Source organism: Globicephala melas, chromosome 10 (assembly GCF_963455315.2).
Source record: "Globicephala melas chromosome 10, mGloMel1.2, whole genome shotgun sequence".
NCBI lineage: Eukaryota > Metazoa > Chordata > Mammalia > Artiodactyla > Delphinidae > Globicephala > Globicephala melas.
Genome location: NC_083323.1, coordinates 6,137,240 through 6,154,605, shown reverse-complemented (window position 1 = coordinate 6,154,605; position 17,366 = coordinate 6,137,240). Strand labels below are relative to the sequence as shown.

The 17,366-nt window shown below is 44.0% G+C and overlaps 1 protein-coding gene and 1 non-coding gene across 3 annotated transcripts in view; both read right to left on the bottom strand.

Moving 5' to 3' along the window:
* PACSIN2 (protein kinase C and casein kinase substrate in neurons 2) overlaps positions 1–17,366 on the bottom strand; it is a 139,904-nt gene that overhangs the window by 96,630 nt on the left and 25,908 nt on the right. The window lies entirely within an intron of this gene.
* On the bottom strand, positions 3,457–3,563 carry LOC115853090 (U6 spliceosomal RNA). Its single transcript, XR_004039410.1, has one exon. It is a non-coding gene; the product is annotated as a U6 spliceosomal RNA (small nuclear RNA).

Genomic DNA, 17,366 nt, shown 5'->3' with positions numbered 1-17,366 from the left:
TTAAAAAAAAAAAAAAGGTTAAGACCTTTTATATAAGCTTCTTTGCTTCTCTGACACTTGCTGAAAGCTTAAAAAAAAAAAGAGAAAGAAAGAAAATATGAAGCCAGACTAATTAAAGCAGAAAGCCCAATTAAGAAAAACTTCAAAGCACCAAATGTGACAGGAAAAAACATGTTAATTTATTTCCTTATGCATTTTATAAAATGCCAGCATGAGAAGCAACACCTGGACTTCTAACACAACATCTCAGTGGTTAGGATGTCATACAGCTCCTGCCGCTGCCCCCCAGTCCCAGGAACAGCTCGAGCCTTCTTTGGGCAACACACCCAAAGAAGGTCTGAATTCAAAAAAGAGTGGTGCGCAGAGTTTGTGGTGAGTTTTGGGGTATTTTCAGGAACAGAGTTGAGATATGCTGTGTTAATGTTTTATTAGAGGTTTATTGGTGTGATTTCCCCCCTCATTTATTTATACGTACGCTCTCTCTGCTAGACTCTGGAAGTCACAAGCTAAATAATTCACCACACTTTTCCTTAAGCAGCTTAGAGTTTAGTAGGGTAGACAGACAAGCCCCCCAGAGGACCACACAGTGTGACAAGTGCTACGTAATAGACCTAAGCAGGAGTGAAGGGGGTTGGGGGGTGGGAGGCTGGGAAGAGATGTGGGAAGACTCCCCAGGAGAGGGGACCCTGAGCTGAGTCAGGTAAGAAGGGGTTGTGTCACTCTGCATCTGGCTATGGCTTCCTCTTCCCCAGGGGAGAGGGCAGGGCACCATATGAAAGCTCCAACTTCACTGACCAGCGCCTTTCGTTAAGGGCATGTGAACTAAAATATTGCCTGCCATATCAGTAAACAAAGGATGTTACAGCCATCAAGCCACCACATTACAGCGGCCCGACAGCAAGCCCTGAAGAAACTCAGGATAGAAACAAGATGCCCACCATCTAGCAGTCAACTGCCTCAGCCAACCCCGATGGTGAACCCTGAGGAGACTCGGGATGAGAAAGCACAGGATGCTGGCCCCATGTAGCTGAGGTGCATATCAAAGGAATGATTTCAGTGAGCCCAGACTCTTGCATCTTCCCATACATAGAAAAGTGCTAAATTCCTTAACTTGAGATATCTGGTTTTCTTTTATTAACAGTAACCCTTTGATGTTTGGACTACCTGGTCTTTTGTTGCAAAAACTCCTATATATCCTGGCTCCCCACCATGCCTCTTTGGAACAGTTTCTCAGTGTTATCTGAGAAGTTGTGTCCCAGGCTTGAAGTTCTCAGAATGTCCACCAAATAAAACATAACTCTCAACTTTTAGGTTGTGCATTTTTTTTCGGTCAACAGGCAGAATCACCCAACATAAGGCTGCCAACTTTATTTTGTCCACTAAGGACGTTAAGAAAAGAGAAAACCTAGCACTTAGCATTATTCCATTTCAAAGGCATTTTAATAATTTTAAAAAGGTATTTTAACACTAAAAAGTGGGTCATACAACTTCAGAATAAACGAAAAGCCTCAAACTAAGTGTCTTTAGCTTAAACAATGATTATACTGTTGATATTTTGGCGGCACAGCAGTAAAAATACCATCATAAACTTGTGTCTGGAAACCCTGCAAATAGAGGATTAAATTAGGGACTATTTTATGACATTTTATATACATTTGCCAGGATCTTTACATACAATGATTCCACACTTCATGATAGCCCTACAAGGTGGGAGTACTGTCCCTATTTTTCAGATGAGGAAACTACGGCCGACGGGGCAGTGGCTTCTCTCTGGTCACGCAGCAGTGGCTGTGCATGGGCAGAACTGCTACACTTGGTTCCCTCTGACAGCGGAGGCTGTCCTGGGTCCCACAAACACTGAGTAGGAGCGTTCTAGGTGACGTCTGAGGTCCTTATCAGATACTAAACATCTATTTTATTGCTGTTGCTTTGGCGATAGCAAAGGAAGAATTCAGTTCTGCCACCTTTTACTTATCTATTTTTGATAGTCCCAAACAACCAACTCAAATCCTTTGTGAAACCAGGAGAGGTATAAATATGTAAATAAATGAACGTGGTCCCAAGAACTCCAGAATGCTACCATCACCTTCTCCTTTCTCCTTCCCCATTTTGGACCTGTGCTAGGCATAAGGTGGGAAAGATGGAAAAGATCAAGAACCCCATGTGCCAAGAAACTGGAAACATTTGAACTCTTACTCAAGACTTTCAATCCTGTACTTCAATTTGGCATGTAATAAGAATACATTAAGTGTTTAATAAATGAATGAATCTAAAGCTCGCAGGCACTGTTGAGTGTTATAGAAAGTCAACTTAAAAGACATGGTCTCTAACCTCTAAAAGCTTCCATTCTCTGTCTGAAATATGATTATAAATATAATACAAACTTAGAAGTGTATCTTGTTTTACAAATTTTACGTTTTTCTTCTACTTTCACCATTTAAAATGGAAGTCTACTAAACAGTCTTTTAACACAATGTTCCCAGTCGTACTCTGGCACGGGTCATGATCCTGCCGTGTGAGGACACAGGCCAGGTAACCATTGGAGGCAGGTCCCCTATAGGGTCCTCCACAGACTTCTGCGTGAGAAAAGCAGTACTGAGTTGGGCCAGATGACAAGAGAGGGGCAGAGGTGAGCAGGTGCAGGATCTTGGCACGTCTGTAAGCTTCCTGTGCCTCGGCCTGTAACATGAAGACAGCCTCGATAACCACCTCAGGGCTTGGGAAGACTGAGTGAGATAAGGTACGCGTAGTGTGTTTTTCAATGGTAGCATGGAGATCACCTCCTCAGGACAGAACTGGATGCTCCAGAGGATGCTGATCACAACTAAAGTCAGGGAAGGGTCAAAGGGGCCTCTCCAAGAGTAGGGCTGAAACATAGGAGGCACATACTCAGGCAGCAGCAGCATAAGGTTAACCCCCAGGAAATTCAGAGAGTAGGCAATTAGTAAATGTCGGAAAATCAATGAATCAATGTCATAACAATCCAAATGGAAACAAACTCACAATGACCACAAGGAATGAAGTATGGATATGGACAGGCTGGTTCAGAAGGTCTCCTTATGAAGGAAGATAAAGTGAGGGAACCCTGCCGAGAGGCTGACTGGGCTGAGCACCTGGCAGGAGTCACAGGGAGAAAGCAAGCCACTCAGCCTGGCAGTGGTCACTTTGCATTTGTGACAGGTGACCCATCTTAAGATGAGGGACATGTATCTCTCATGTGTGAAACTAAGCTAAAGATGGACAGGTTACAAAACAGTTTAAATATTATGACCCCATTTGTTTTGCTTCGTTTTGTTTTTAAAGTTGCTATCCTTTAATCATACCAAAAAGCCCTAATTTGATAAAATATCAGACAGAAAAACTGATTAATCTCATTGATATCTTACAGGCAGAGATGCTATTGAAAATGTCCAGCATTTGATAGGCAAGGGGGATGAAGCACATAATAAGATTTGAAAATATATGGAGTGCTTCACGAATTTGCGTGTCATCCCTGCACAGGAGCCATGCTAATCTTCTCTGTATCATTCCAATTTTAGTATATGTGCTGCCGAAGCGAGCACTCCCGTTTGTTTTTAAAAATCACATTTGTGTGTGTGACTTTAACAATCTGGAGAAGTGTACATCTAGGTACTGACAGTGATTTTCTCTTTTCAAAATCTATATTTGTACTTTACAAAGTACATGTACTGATTTTATAATGAAGAAATAAATGAGTTCCTTTAGGAGTTTTTAAAACCAGACAGATGATGCCAAGTCTGGGTTCAAAAGGGCTGTCCAGATCCCCACTACTGAGAGGGGGTTCAGGACCACAACTTGCAGAAGTCCTCTGTAAACCGACAGATACAGGGAGGTCACAGGCAAACCTCTGCCTGCAGGGCATGTCACCTTCTGCAGCTGGCTTCACCAATGGTGCAATATTTCTTGGGGGAAAGAGGAGGGACGGGATTCCTGAGCACTCCACAAAATTTATTCCATAAAGTCTGAGATTTTACAAACCACTTCTATAAAGAAACACAAGTTCCAGGAAGAGTTAAGACTCTCCAGCCGCACTGAAAAGCAGCAGGTGCTGGCCCCAGCCTCAAGCCAGAGATCTCATCCACAGTGTGGAAGTTATTTAAAACCTCCACATCACATGAATTAATTCCATGCAGAGGCAGGTCTAAGGGAGACAATCTGGTATATAATCAAGTCTTAGTCTGCTGGATGAAGAGAACCAAGTGAAAGGCCCCATCCCCAGCGCCATCCACACACAGGCAAGGACGAGACTTAGGCTCTCAACAGCCAGACTGCCCCTTCCCTAAGAGGGGACAGTGCCTCTGACAGCTCACATGATCGGTGACCACCAAACGCATTCAATTAACGTACACACACAAAGCTGTCATAAAGGCCTGAAACAGGTAAGAAGAGACAAACCTACACACTGGGAGTAGGGCTGGGGGTAACTGTATAAACAGTCACAAGTTAGTACTAACTTCCAGAGCCAAGATCCTTAAAGTGTGACACCACCAAGTGTGCTTATTATACCTCATGACAATGTTCACTTTTACAACTCATAACTCGGTGACTGTGTGTTTGCAGGTTAACTGAGGGAGCACAAAGATAGCGAGTTTATCCAGATCCTGGGTCACGCTGTGCTTGTTCCCTCAGTATACCCTTCACAATCCACTGACAATCCCCCACCTCTTAGACAGTCCCTTGGGATTCAGGAGGAGGGGCTAGGATCTTTAAATGGAATCAGTATTTATCTAACTACATTCACTGAAAGACCAGACTCACAATTTGTAAGGTCAAATTGCTGCACATATGAGAAATAGGCTGCATCCAAATTCATTAGATTCAAATGTTCTTTGCAGTAAATTAGTGTGACAATAAATAGTCAAGATTTTCTTTCTATTCCATAAATATATTCCAACTAATTTGTAACCTCATTTTAATTGGAATTATTGTCTGATGGCACACTAATGATTTTTTTTCTTCAAAGATGTTAAGAAATAGTATTACATAGTTATTAGCAGTACCACTTAACATTGGTTTAGCTGCAAGTTTTTCTTCATATCCGGGCCTTGAGGAGGAAACAAATACATTTAAGATGAGTAATAGCCTGAACAACTCTGGCAACAATCAACATCATAACACCTACACTATCAAAAACAACCTGGGATTCATTATAGCTGTAGATTGGAAATGTTTTTCTCTCTCTTTTTTTAAAATTTATTTATTTTGGCTGCGTGGGGTCTTTGTTGCTGCGCACGGGCTTTCCCTAGTTGCGGTGAGCCAGGGCTACTCTTCACTGTGGTGCACAAGCTTCTCATTGCGGTGGCTTCTCTTGTTGTGGAGCACGGGCTCTAGGTGCACAGGCTTCAGTAGCTGTGGCACGTGGGCTCAGTAGTTGTGCTCGTGGGCTCTAGAGCGCAGGCTCAGTAGTTGTGGCGCACAGGCTTAGTTGCTCCACGGCATGTGGGATCTTCCCAGACCAGGGCTCAAACCCATGTCCCCTGCGTTGGCAGGCGGATTCTTAACCACTGCACCACCAGGGCAGCCCTTTCTCTTTATTTTTTATCGAAAATGTTAAACATATAAAAAAGAGAGACTAGAACAATGACCCCTAGTTTCAACAATTATCAACACATGGCCAATCTTGTTCCACCTATGATTATGAAAATTGTTAAATGCTCACAGAAGCATGCAACTCAAATACATCATTACTTGACCCTGCAGGTCCACAGCACGCATCCTCACGCTGGGAAGAGGCACAAAGCAAGAAAAGCAGGGGCATTGGCCTGAAGGACTAGCAACCCAGTGGGGAACCAGAGCCACATAAAACATGTATAAAATCAAGGAATAAAAATACTAAGCCTGGGGCTTCCCTGGTGGCATAGTGGTTGAGAGTCCGCCTGCTGATGCAGGGGACACGGGTTCGTGCCCCGGTCCGGGAAGATCCTACATGCCGCGGAGCGGCTGGGCCCGTGAGCCATGGCCGCTGAGCCTGTGCGTCCAGAGCCTGTGCTCCGCAACGGGAGAGGCCACAACAGTGAGAGGCCCGCATACCGCAAAAAAAAAAAAAAAAAACTACTAAGCCTGCAAGGTGAACCTCTGCAGTGATAAGCCATGCTGACGTCACTGTACTCCCTGATACGATACATGAGGACAGCACTTCACCTCTGCATATTCTTCACCCAAACTCATCAGGCCAGTCTAACAATGTGAAAAACACCAGGCAAACCCAAATTGACGGCCACTCCTCAAAATATCTGACTAGCACTCTTCAAAACTGTCAAGGTCATGAAAAATAAGGAAAGACAGAAAGCGTCACAGATGGAGGAGACTAAGAAGCCATGAGGACTAAATGCAATGTGATATCCTGGATTGGATCCTGGAACAGTCCGAGAACCTCAGTAGGAAAACTAGTGAAATCCAAGTAAAGCCTGTAGTTTATTTAATAACACTGTCCAATGTTAATTTCTTAATTCTGACAAATGTGTCATGTTTAGGTTAAGTTAACATTAGGGAAAACTGGGTGAAAGGTACATGAAGAATCTGTTTTATCTTTGCAACTTTACTGTATATCTAAAATGTTTCCAAAATAAAGTTTATTACAAAAATAATAATATAAAAAATTTAACTGGCTAATGAGTATTCATTATATCCTTCAGAAGAAGGAGTCAGTGACAATGTAGTTTTCATTTCAAAATTCAGCCTGGGAAGACGAAACCTAAAGAAACAAAGCAATTTGTTAAAAAGTCTCAAAGAAAGTAAGCACCTTGAAATGAAGGCAGGGCCCCCGGCCACACCAGGTGATTGGTGGCAGCACACCACTGGGGAACCTGTGACTGTGATAATGAACTGGGCTGACAGCCAGAAGTGACTTCCTAACCTCGAGGCTGCCCCTGCCTGGTCTCCCGCTCCACCCAGAGCAGTGCTGGTCAGGCGCCAACCCAGTCTCCTTGTACCACCCTAAGCTGCCCCCAGCCTCCCCCCGGTCCTCTCCCCACGAGCCCATCCTCAGAGCACCAGCACCTCTCTTCATTCACTCGGCAATCTCTGAGGGGCTGCAGGTTACCACTAAGCTGAATGCAATAAAAGGAGGCGGTATTACAAACCACTACATAATAATTCATTTTTTTAAAATAGTAGTTTATCTAGAGAAAAGATGAACTGTGATCAGAACTGTACACCAGGAAACCTGAAGTTGCAGCACTGAACAAGGGAGGGGCTGGAAGCAGCAGCAGCAGCAGCAGCATTCTACCTTCAGTCTTTCTGACCTGGAGACCACGCTTGGAACAACCGAGCCTACGAGTGCTCACTCGTGCTTTTAAATAGCTTTGAACGTGCTTCTTTGTAACAGCACCATCCTACATTTGAAATAGGACACAATTCTAGAAATGAAAGTGCAGATCTGGATTTTCAAACTATGAACAGCATGTGGGGATTTCATTCATTCTGAAGCAGATTTAAGATGACTTCTGTGGCTGGGAGCAATGCAAAAGTAAATACCCGTGGCAGAGCAGCCGGATGTCTGCCTTCGCGCAGAAGCAAACATGTCTTGCGCTTGAACGTCAGCCCAAATAAGAACTTATGTGAAATATTCCTGCCCAAAATGCCCTGCAACAAAATTACTGAAAGACAAAGAGAGGAAACCAGCACTGATGTTTTTAAAATAATCTTAAAATAAGATGACAATCTAAAAATGTTGTACTTGTTCTCCATAACAATTTGAAAATGAACACAATCTGCCATGTTCCTCATCGATGAGGCAATCCCTCCTGAGCAACTTCATTATTTCTGCTTATCCAGTAACTGAAGAGAGTCTTACAAAATGCAAGTCAAAACTTCCCCAGTGCCCTGAAGTATGCAACTAGGAATCTGGCCAAGAGTGTCACTGCTCAACAGCCCTCCACTGAGGCTTCACCCTTTAACGTCACATTAAGAAAAAGGCTACATATGGTTCCCCCATTCATTTTTTTAATGTTTTCTTAAACTAGAAACTTTCCAAATACACCTTGGACTTTACACATTTGTCAGTTTTGCAGAGTTCATGGGCAAGCTCTCAGGCCACATGCCTGTGGCTCCGGTAGGTTTGACAAGCCCCGCACCAGTGCCAGGCGTGGCCCCCTTCCCCAGATAGCCGGTGGGGTGGATGCTCCCCTCTCTGAGCTGCTGCGGAAGCAGGCTGTTGTACTCCATCCAGTCTTAGGCCTGTGCCTGTCCCTTCCTCCTCCCTTCCCCATCCTGTCTCACTGCCCTCGTTTCCTTGGCACCTAGGACAGGGCTTAGTACCTAGGGGCACAGCATATACCAAAAGAAGAAAGGAAAAAAAAAAAAAATCCATGAGAGAAATGGCAGCTTCGCCCTTGGGCGTGTACAGCTCAGGTGTGAATGCCAAGCCTCAGGAATAGAAGTGCACCTCAACTCGAAGCCTAGAACAAATCCCAGCTCACAACCTACCAGCTGTGGCCTCACAAAGTGATTTCACTCTGAGTCTCAGTTTCCTCGACTGTAAAAAGATCAGCCCCTCCCACCCCTTTTCTTTCTCTCTCCATCCCAGACCAACACAAGGCAGCCATGTGGAGCAAGCGTGTCTGCTCTACGGATGCAGCTGACCCTTGCAGAGGCTGTGCCAAAGCCTGGAACACAGTCAGGGCAAGTCAGCACATCCCCCGGCTAGCGCGGCATCTGCTGCGTGCACCATATCCTCTGGACCTGTTACAAAGGTGGTGTTTTGGTCACATTCTGACTCTCTTGTATCACTCTCTCATAGGTCTGAACCTGAGTGAGTTTAACTTATGAACTCTCTCAAACCCAATGCCAACGCTCAATTATTAGCATTTATTAAGCTCCACCATACGCTCACCACAAAGTTAAGTGCTTTCAAGGAATACAAAGATCGTTTAAGTCAAAGCCCCCATTCTTGTGATTTACTCATCAGGAAGATAAAACTAAAATAATTCTATTAAAAAGCAGAATAGAGGAAGGAGGGGTTGCCTCTTCTTATATTGACCAGGTACAGACCGGAAACAGACCCACAGGCTGCAGTAGGAGAGGCACGGAGAGTTTTCGTTTAGTGGGAACAGAGATTCAGTTTGGGATGATGAAAAAGCTCTGGAGATGGCTGGCTGGTGATGGTGGCTGCACGACAGTGTGAATGCGTGATACTTAATGCCACAAAACTGTACAGTTAAAAATTATCAAAATGGTCAGTTTTATGTTATGTATATTTTACCACACACACACAATTTTAATTTAGAAAAAAAGACAGACCCACACATATTTCAAGATTTCCTAAGTGACAGAGGTAGAGTCCCAAGGTTCAGGAGGGCCACTCAGTAGTGAGGCTGTCTCAATCAAACATGCACTCAGAAGAAAAGAAAACTAGATTTTTACCTCACACCAAACTCAAAAATCAGTTACAAATTACTCCACAAAGACTAAGGGTTAATAGGAAAAGCAAAAACTTAAAATTGTTAAAAGAAAATACTGAGTACCTTTATGATCTCGCAGCAGAAAAGGATTTCCTTTAAAAAGTCCTTAAAAATACCTATCATAAAAGAAAGGATTAATATAGACAACTACATTGAAATTTTAAATGTTTAACAAAAGACAACATAGTGAAAGTGAAAAGACATGCACAAACTATGAGACAATTCCTGTACCTCATATAACCAATAAATCAACTGGTATACAGAATGTATAAAGAACCCATACAAATCAATAAGAAAAATACAGACAACCCAAGAGAAAAAATGGGAAAAGCCTTAATCAGGCATGTCACCAAGAGAACCCATGAATTGTTAACACCCATGTGGAAAGAGGCTCATCACCCTCAGTAAGCAGGTAAGTTCAGACCAGAATGAGATAACATTTGACATCCGCTAGGTGGGTAGGATTAAGCAGCGTGACCATTAGCCCGTCTGGGCGAGGATGTGAGCAATGGGAATTCACACATGTGTTGGGTGGGAGAGTAAACTGGCACCCAACCTGGAGGAGGTATTTCTGCATGCTGAGCACACTCAACCCCAGAGGCCGCAAGTCTACTCCTATACAAACCTTAGAGAAATGAGTGCGCCAGGAGACCTGTACAAAGAAGGTTCATAACCACAGTACTCCTACTGGTCAAAAAAAAATGGAAGCAATCCAATATCTGCTGACAGGAGGATGATAAATTGTGGTCTATGCATGTGATGGTTACATTTTATGTGTCATGAAATACCCAGATATTTCATCAAACATTATTCTGGGTGTCTCTGCAAGGGTGTTTTCTGATAACATTAACATTTTAATTGGTAAAATAGATTGCCCTCCAAAATGTTGGCAAGCCCCAATCCAATCACTTGAAGGCCTGGACAGAACCAAAAAGCCAACCCTTTGTAAGAAGGAATTCTCCACCTGTCAGCCTTCAGTCTTCATCTGCACCATCAACTCTCCCGGGTCCCTAGGCTGCCAGCCTTTGCAGGGAACTGGAACTGCACTACCGGCTTGCTAGTCTCCATAATCACGTGAGCCAACTCCTCAAAATAAATCTCTTTCTGTACATATATAGATCCTATCGCTTCTCTTTCTCTGGAGAACCCAAATACAATATACACAGTGGAATATTATTCAGCAGTAAAAATGAAATTCGCAGATTACTTGATTCCCTTTTGATAAAGCTCATAAAAACTGAATATATTATTTACAGACACATATATATGTGTGTAAGTGTTCTCTTTTTTAAAAAAGCAAGAGAATGATCAAATATCCTGGAATACCTGTGCCCCTGGCAGGAAGCCCCAACCAAGAGCCTCCCTGTGGTGCACAATGGTTTCAAGCTGGGAGGCTGCTTTTGAGGTTTTTATAATTATGCTTCGAAACGTACATATCCATCACCCATTGTTTACATAAATTTTAAGCTAATAAAGCATTTCTAAACTAGAGGCAAAAAAGAATAGTGCTATAAGAAAGACACAAGAGGGGCTTCCCTGGTGGCGCAGTGGTTGGGAGTCTGCCTGCTAATGCAGGGTACACGGGTTCGAGCCCTGGTCTGGGAGGATCCCACGTGTCGCGGAGCAACTAGGCCCGTGAGCCACAACTACTGAACCTGCGCGTCTGGAGCCTGTGCTCTGCAACAAGAGAGGCCGCGATAGTGAGAGGCCCGCGCACCGTGATGAAGAGTGGCCTCCCACTTGCCACAACTGGAGAAAGCCCTCGCACAGAAACGAAGACCCAACACAGCCCTAAATAAATAAAATTAGACATTCTGTTAGACATTATATATATATATATATATATATATATAATATTAAAAAAAAAGAAAGAAAGACACAAGGAAAAAAACACAGGTGTTCAACAAATGCCAGGCTAAAATCAGACCAATGCTGAGACCCGCCCCTCCCACCAAGGCTTTCCAGGCCAGTCTGGAAGGTCTAATCTGACCTGTACCCCTCCAGGGTTCGGATCATTCAGGCCTTCCCTCCCTCTCTCATTTTGAGAACATTGGTCCACTTATTTTGCATGCGGAAGAGGAAGGGGAAGGTTAGAAATTATGACTGGGCTAATTCCTTGCAGAGAGAAAACAGAACCATGTGCACCTGCCAGGCTAAGCCACCTGCTGCTGACCCTCGGTGCCCTAGATGTCATACTTGGTTCCCAGTGCTCCTACTACTACAACAAAACTGCTCCCCTGGCCGTTTAGAGGTGGCTTGTTACTTTTTGCAATCCTCTTCCCCCCTTGACCCCAGGAATTTATTCCTGGTTCCTGCAGAGTGAGAGCAGAAGCCACGCCCACGGTACAGTGGGAAGGGCAGGCCTTAGGAACAGGTGGTCATGTGCTCCAGACAGAAGAGAAACACAGGGCCAGCTCAGGCTGGACAGACACTGCCACAGCGGCTCCTCTGGCCCCTCTCCCTGCAAGCCTGTCAAGTCCAAAGGATCATCTGGGGATCCACAGATGTGAGGGAAGAGTACTACATGCAGGCCTCCCTGTCATGCCTAGAGTTTAATTAAATGGCCACTTAATGTGCTCACTGCTGAGTTCTGGTAAGTATTTCTGTACTCGTTCTATGACCATTTTTCTTAGATTTTTATTAGGATTAGCTGCAGAATTTTATTATATGCCTTCCAACCATCTGCTGATTTAGTCAACGCAGGTTTTCTTTTTGTGTACTGAATTGTTATGCATGACATTTAATTGAGCACTTACTATGCACCAAGCCCTGCTCTAACCACTCTACATGTAATATCCCATTTAGTACTGACACCAACTCTGTACGATGGCACTCTTCTTATCCTGCTAATTTTACAGATGAGATTGAAGCTCAGGGAGATTAAACCATTTGGCCAAAGTCAGAGTAGTACATGGCAGGACTGGGATACAAAATATGCTCTAAGCCCTAGGCCACAGCTTTCTCCAGCTGACACAATTCCTCACATGAGGCTACCCTTGTACTTCTGGAATAAACCTTGCTTGGTCATGGAGAATTAATCTTTTAACACACTACTGTATTCAAGTTATTGTTTTACTTAGAAACATATTTAGAAATGTTGCAGATATATATATACATATATAAACATATATATGCACACACACATAGGAAATTGGTCTATAGCTTTCTCTAGATAATAGATGGAACGGGAAATAGGAAACCTAAACACTATAAAGAGATAAGCATATTTAACTACATAAAAATCTTCAAATTTTATGGAAAAAGACATCTAAACGAAGGAAAAACAAATCATAGAAACAGTAGCCAGGGGGATTGTTGTATCTGCAATAGTAACAACAAAGGATTTATAGCCCAATATACAAAACCTCCTAAAAACTGGAAAGAAAAACAATCCAATGCCGGGTGGGGGGGTGGGGGGGGCAACAAAAAGCATGTATATAGAATTCACAGAAGAAGAAGAAATACTAGTGGCCAATAAACATGTGAAGTGATGCTCAACTTCACTAGTACAAATTAACAATGGGAAGGAATTCCCTGGCGGTCCAGTGGTTAGGACTTGGCGCTTTCACTTCCCAGCTGGGTTTGATCCCTGGTCAAAAAAAAAAAACAAAAAAAAAAACAATGGGATATGAATTTTACCCATCAGATTAGGAAAAAAACATCTAGTGCTGGTGGAAATGCCCAGTAAATGGTGTCCTCATACACTGTTGGTGTATGTCCTACAAAAAGGCTGAAGCTATTCAATCTGGCCTAACTTCCAGAAACTACTGACCTGGAGAGATACCCAGAGTATAGTATTCATTCATTCATTCACTCCACAATAAACACCTACCACATGCAGAGCACTTTGTTAAATCTTCGTTCTCAGAGAGCTTAAAATCAGGAGCGTGACAGCTAAAGGGAAGTGAAAACAGCAAGTTGCTGAGTGATGCCTACAGTATTAGTCCTTTTATTAAAAACACACTGATGTTTGTGAGAGCCTGGAGGAAGTTGTGAAGGCTCTGCTACACTGAAGTGGTCAACGCTGGTTCATCTCAGACTCTTGGTGTTGGAGGTTTATTACCATCTTGCTGTGCATACATCTTTTTTGTTTCGCTTGGCATGAGCATATAGCAAAAAATGCAATAACCTGTAACTTTGAGAAATCTAATAAAGAATATTGCAAACAGCTGTCATTGCACACAACAAAGAAGAGCACGAGGTCCACATCAAGTTAGCGGCAGAGCCAAGAGTCCACCCTCTGTCCGGCTGACTGACCGCAAAGCTGGGCTCTTCACTCCAGATGATACCGTTTCTCCTCACTTGAGTTCACCCACCCACACAGGGCAGAACTCAGGAAGACTGCTATGCTCATGTGGGCAGTAAGTTTCGGGAGGCAGTCTGGCAACATTTCTTGAATTCATAAGAATCACATATTTCTTGAGCTCCTATGGGTGATGTGCTATGTTTTTTTGCCTCTAGAAGCTCAGGTGGACTCACTGGAGATGATACAAAAGTGCATTTGCTATCAGGATGCATCCTGGCCTTTGGTTAATGTGTTATCCATTTCATGGGCACTCTACAAAGCGTTTCCCAACAGGCTGCTCTTTGCCTAGCATCCATTCCTCCTCCTTCTGGCAACAACATTCCAACTGGGCTTTGAGGAATCCCCCACCCCCTGGAAACAATCCCCTCCCCAGCTCCTCTGCAGGGTCCCCCTGGGTCTGTGAAGCTACCTTACCCAACGTCTCCCAAGGAAGTGCTTTTATGCTCAGGTTAGCTTAGCACCACAGAACTGTGACCAGTACGTTGTTTCCTGACTGAAAGGAACCCCATCCTTCTTGAGGAACCCCCAGCAACAGGGGTATTATGAAGCTTTGTCACTTAGGAGAAATAGCAAGTGCCTCTACAAAGGATAGACATAGAAACCTCAAAAGGCTTCAGACGTTCTTCCCACTGCCTAAGGCCCAGTGACAGTTACATCTGTTTATATCTCTACTAACAGAAAAATATTCAACCAAAGACAGAAAGAAATGAATGGCCCAGGTCAAATACCTGCTTCTCCATGAATTCTCTGATCCCTTCCTGCTGGGAGTATATGCTGTCTCTGAAGGCATCTGCCACATTTTAACTGTGTTACAGATTCTGAAATACAGAAATTGCCCCCACCAGGCTGGAAGTTTCCTGAGAGCAGAATCCCTGTCTAATTTACTAAAAGACCCCCTTGGCATTGTGGCCACATGTGACAAACAGAACCCCATGTTGCCCAGTGTACTAAACAAGTGTTTGTCCCCAAACCTGTTTATGTCAATTGTACATATAAATTGCAGGGACTGCCCTGGTGGCACAGTAGATAAGAATCCGCCTGCCAATGCAGGGGACATGGGTTTGAGCCCTGGTCCGAGAAGATCCCACATGCCACAGAGCACCTAAGGCCGTGCACCACAGCTACTGAGCCTGCACTCTAGAGCCCGCGAGCCACAACTACCGAAGCCTGTGCACCTAGAGCCCGTGCTCTACAACAAGAGAAGCCACCGCAAGGAGTAGCCCCCGTTCACCACAACTAGAGAAAGCCCACGCACAGCAATGAAGACCCAACACAGCCAAAAATAAATAAAATTAAATCTTAAATAAATAAATGCATATGTACTTATAAATATATATGGATGTGTATATGTGAATGTATATATATACATACATATACACCTCACTGTATAAGCCTATGAAATAAGTGTATAGTTGCTAAGATTTTTAAAAAGTTTAAAAACCCTAACTAAATCATAGGTGTGGGTAAGACAGGTAAGATAAGTGGACTGGGTGAAAATTTGTAAAATCTAGGATTTAGCGACTCAGGTTGCTTTACATATCCAAGTTCTCAATCCTCTTCAGGCAAAAACCAATATCAAACAGTAAATTATAGGCATAGTTTATGCAAGAAAACTGACAAGTCTGATCAGCAGATTCAAAGTAAAAGAAAAGGTCAATGAAAGATTGGCACATGAAATATAATCTTTTTTTAAAGTTAGAAATAAAATGCCTAAACTATGCATTTTTTTAATGATTCTTGCTTTACCTAACTTCTTCAGTTAGCTGACTACTGGCCAGTCTCAGTCCCATGAGACAAATGCTTAGCTACCATTGGTCAGGGGTCATATCAAGTACTGGGAACAGCACTGCCTCATGTAAAATAAACTAAGACTCAGCTGAAGGAGCTGTGCACAGGCTATGAGGCACCACACTTAGCATGGCATTAAAAACATTCTTCCCTGCCATCAGTGAAAATAGAACAGCTATACAATTTGCTTAAAGACCAGGACAAATTAATAAAAAGTATCTAATTCAGAATTCTCAATTTCCAATCTAAAAGAAAAAGCCCCAAGGAATTCCCTGGCCGTCCAGGGGTTAGGACTTGGCACTTTCACTGCTGTGGGCCCGGGTTCGTTCCCTGGTCTGGGAACTAGGATCCCACAAGCCGCGCGGTGTGGCCAAAAGAGGAAATGAACTGAAATTAAATAAATAAAAATAAATAAAAGAAGGGACTTCCCTGGTGGCGCAGTGGTTAAGACTCCACACTCCCAACGCAGAGGGCCTGGGTTTGATCCCTGCTCAGGGAACTAGATCCCACATGCATGCGGCAACTAAGGAGCAGGCGAGACCCAGCACAAAAGAAAGACAGGAGGGGGAGGGGGAGGGGGAGACAGGGGGAGGGGGGAGAGAGAGAGAGAGAAAGAGAGGAAGAGAGAAAGAGAAAAAGGCAGGAAGGGAGGGAGGGAGGAAGGAAGGAAGGAAGAAAAGAAAAAGCCTCAGGTTTCCCTGAAGGTACTCTGATGTTGATATGTTAACGTAATAAAACTTTGCTCCCAAATGGATAACTAATAAGGACCTGTTGTATAAAACAAAAACAAAACTTTGCTCCCACCTGGCACTCATCCACCTCCCCTCATCCACCTCCCCAAATTGAGCCTGGAGATAATGTGAAAACCCACCTGCCAGGGACAAAAGCATGATGCCTATGAGCTTTTGTGCCTGACCCAGGACAGCTGGTTAGCTACACCTGATGCAGAGATGGCTCCAAGTGGAAAAAACACTCCCTTCAGTTGGTGCTTCAGGACATCTGGGAATAAGGAGCAGAGCAAACCAGAAGGAAATGGAAATTAAATTTCTCTTACCTTACCTGTGCCAAAAGATTACAAAGCTTTGGCCTATTTGACCATTTCAAGATTAACTTAGCCTGGGGAAGTGCTGAACACATCCCCCTTACGGAGATAGAGGTCTCCTCCTCCCCTTGGCTCACCGACAATGCCACCAATTTAATAACGATGAGATCTTGAAGTCAAGCTGTTGTGAATACACCAAAAGAAGCAAGTCCTTGCCCAAAAGAAGCGGGGTGGGGCAGGGACAGTGGCTGGAAAACAGAAATGAGGCCAATACTTAATTTTCCTTATTCTAAATTAAACCCTAGAGATGGACATATATTGGTTTGTTTCTTCTGTTTGATAACCAAAGGTCAGGAAAGCCGGATGCTCCCTATAAAAAATGAAATCAGGAAGTGTGCAGGGATGGCGCGACTAGAGAGAGACCCTCTCCTTCAGCTGCACACCTCTCAGGGCGGGGTGCTCACCCCCAGAGACTGGCTGGCTCCTCCCAGGGCTGCTCCTGATGGGCTCCACACTCTGCCCCCTGGGGCCAGCACATGGGCATGCTTGGAGGCTCCATGGTGGTCCCAGGCTCTACACACTCCTGGCTTCACTTCCTTCCACACCCAGACCCAGTTCCAGGGCTCAGCAAGGTTACCCTTTCCTACAGCACCCCCATCTGACCGCATGAACCAGTCCTCAGCCAACCCCTCAGAAGGGCCTACCTGGTTTTGAAACACTTGCTAACAGAAAGGGAACAGCACAAAGAACAGCCCCACCCCCGCACTCCACACCAAACACACACTCACACATCTGTCTTACAGCTTCA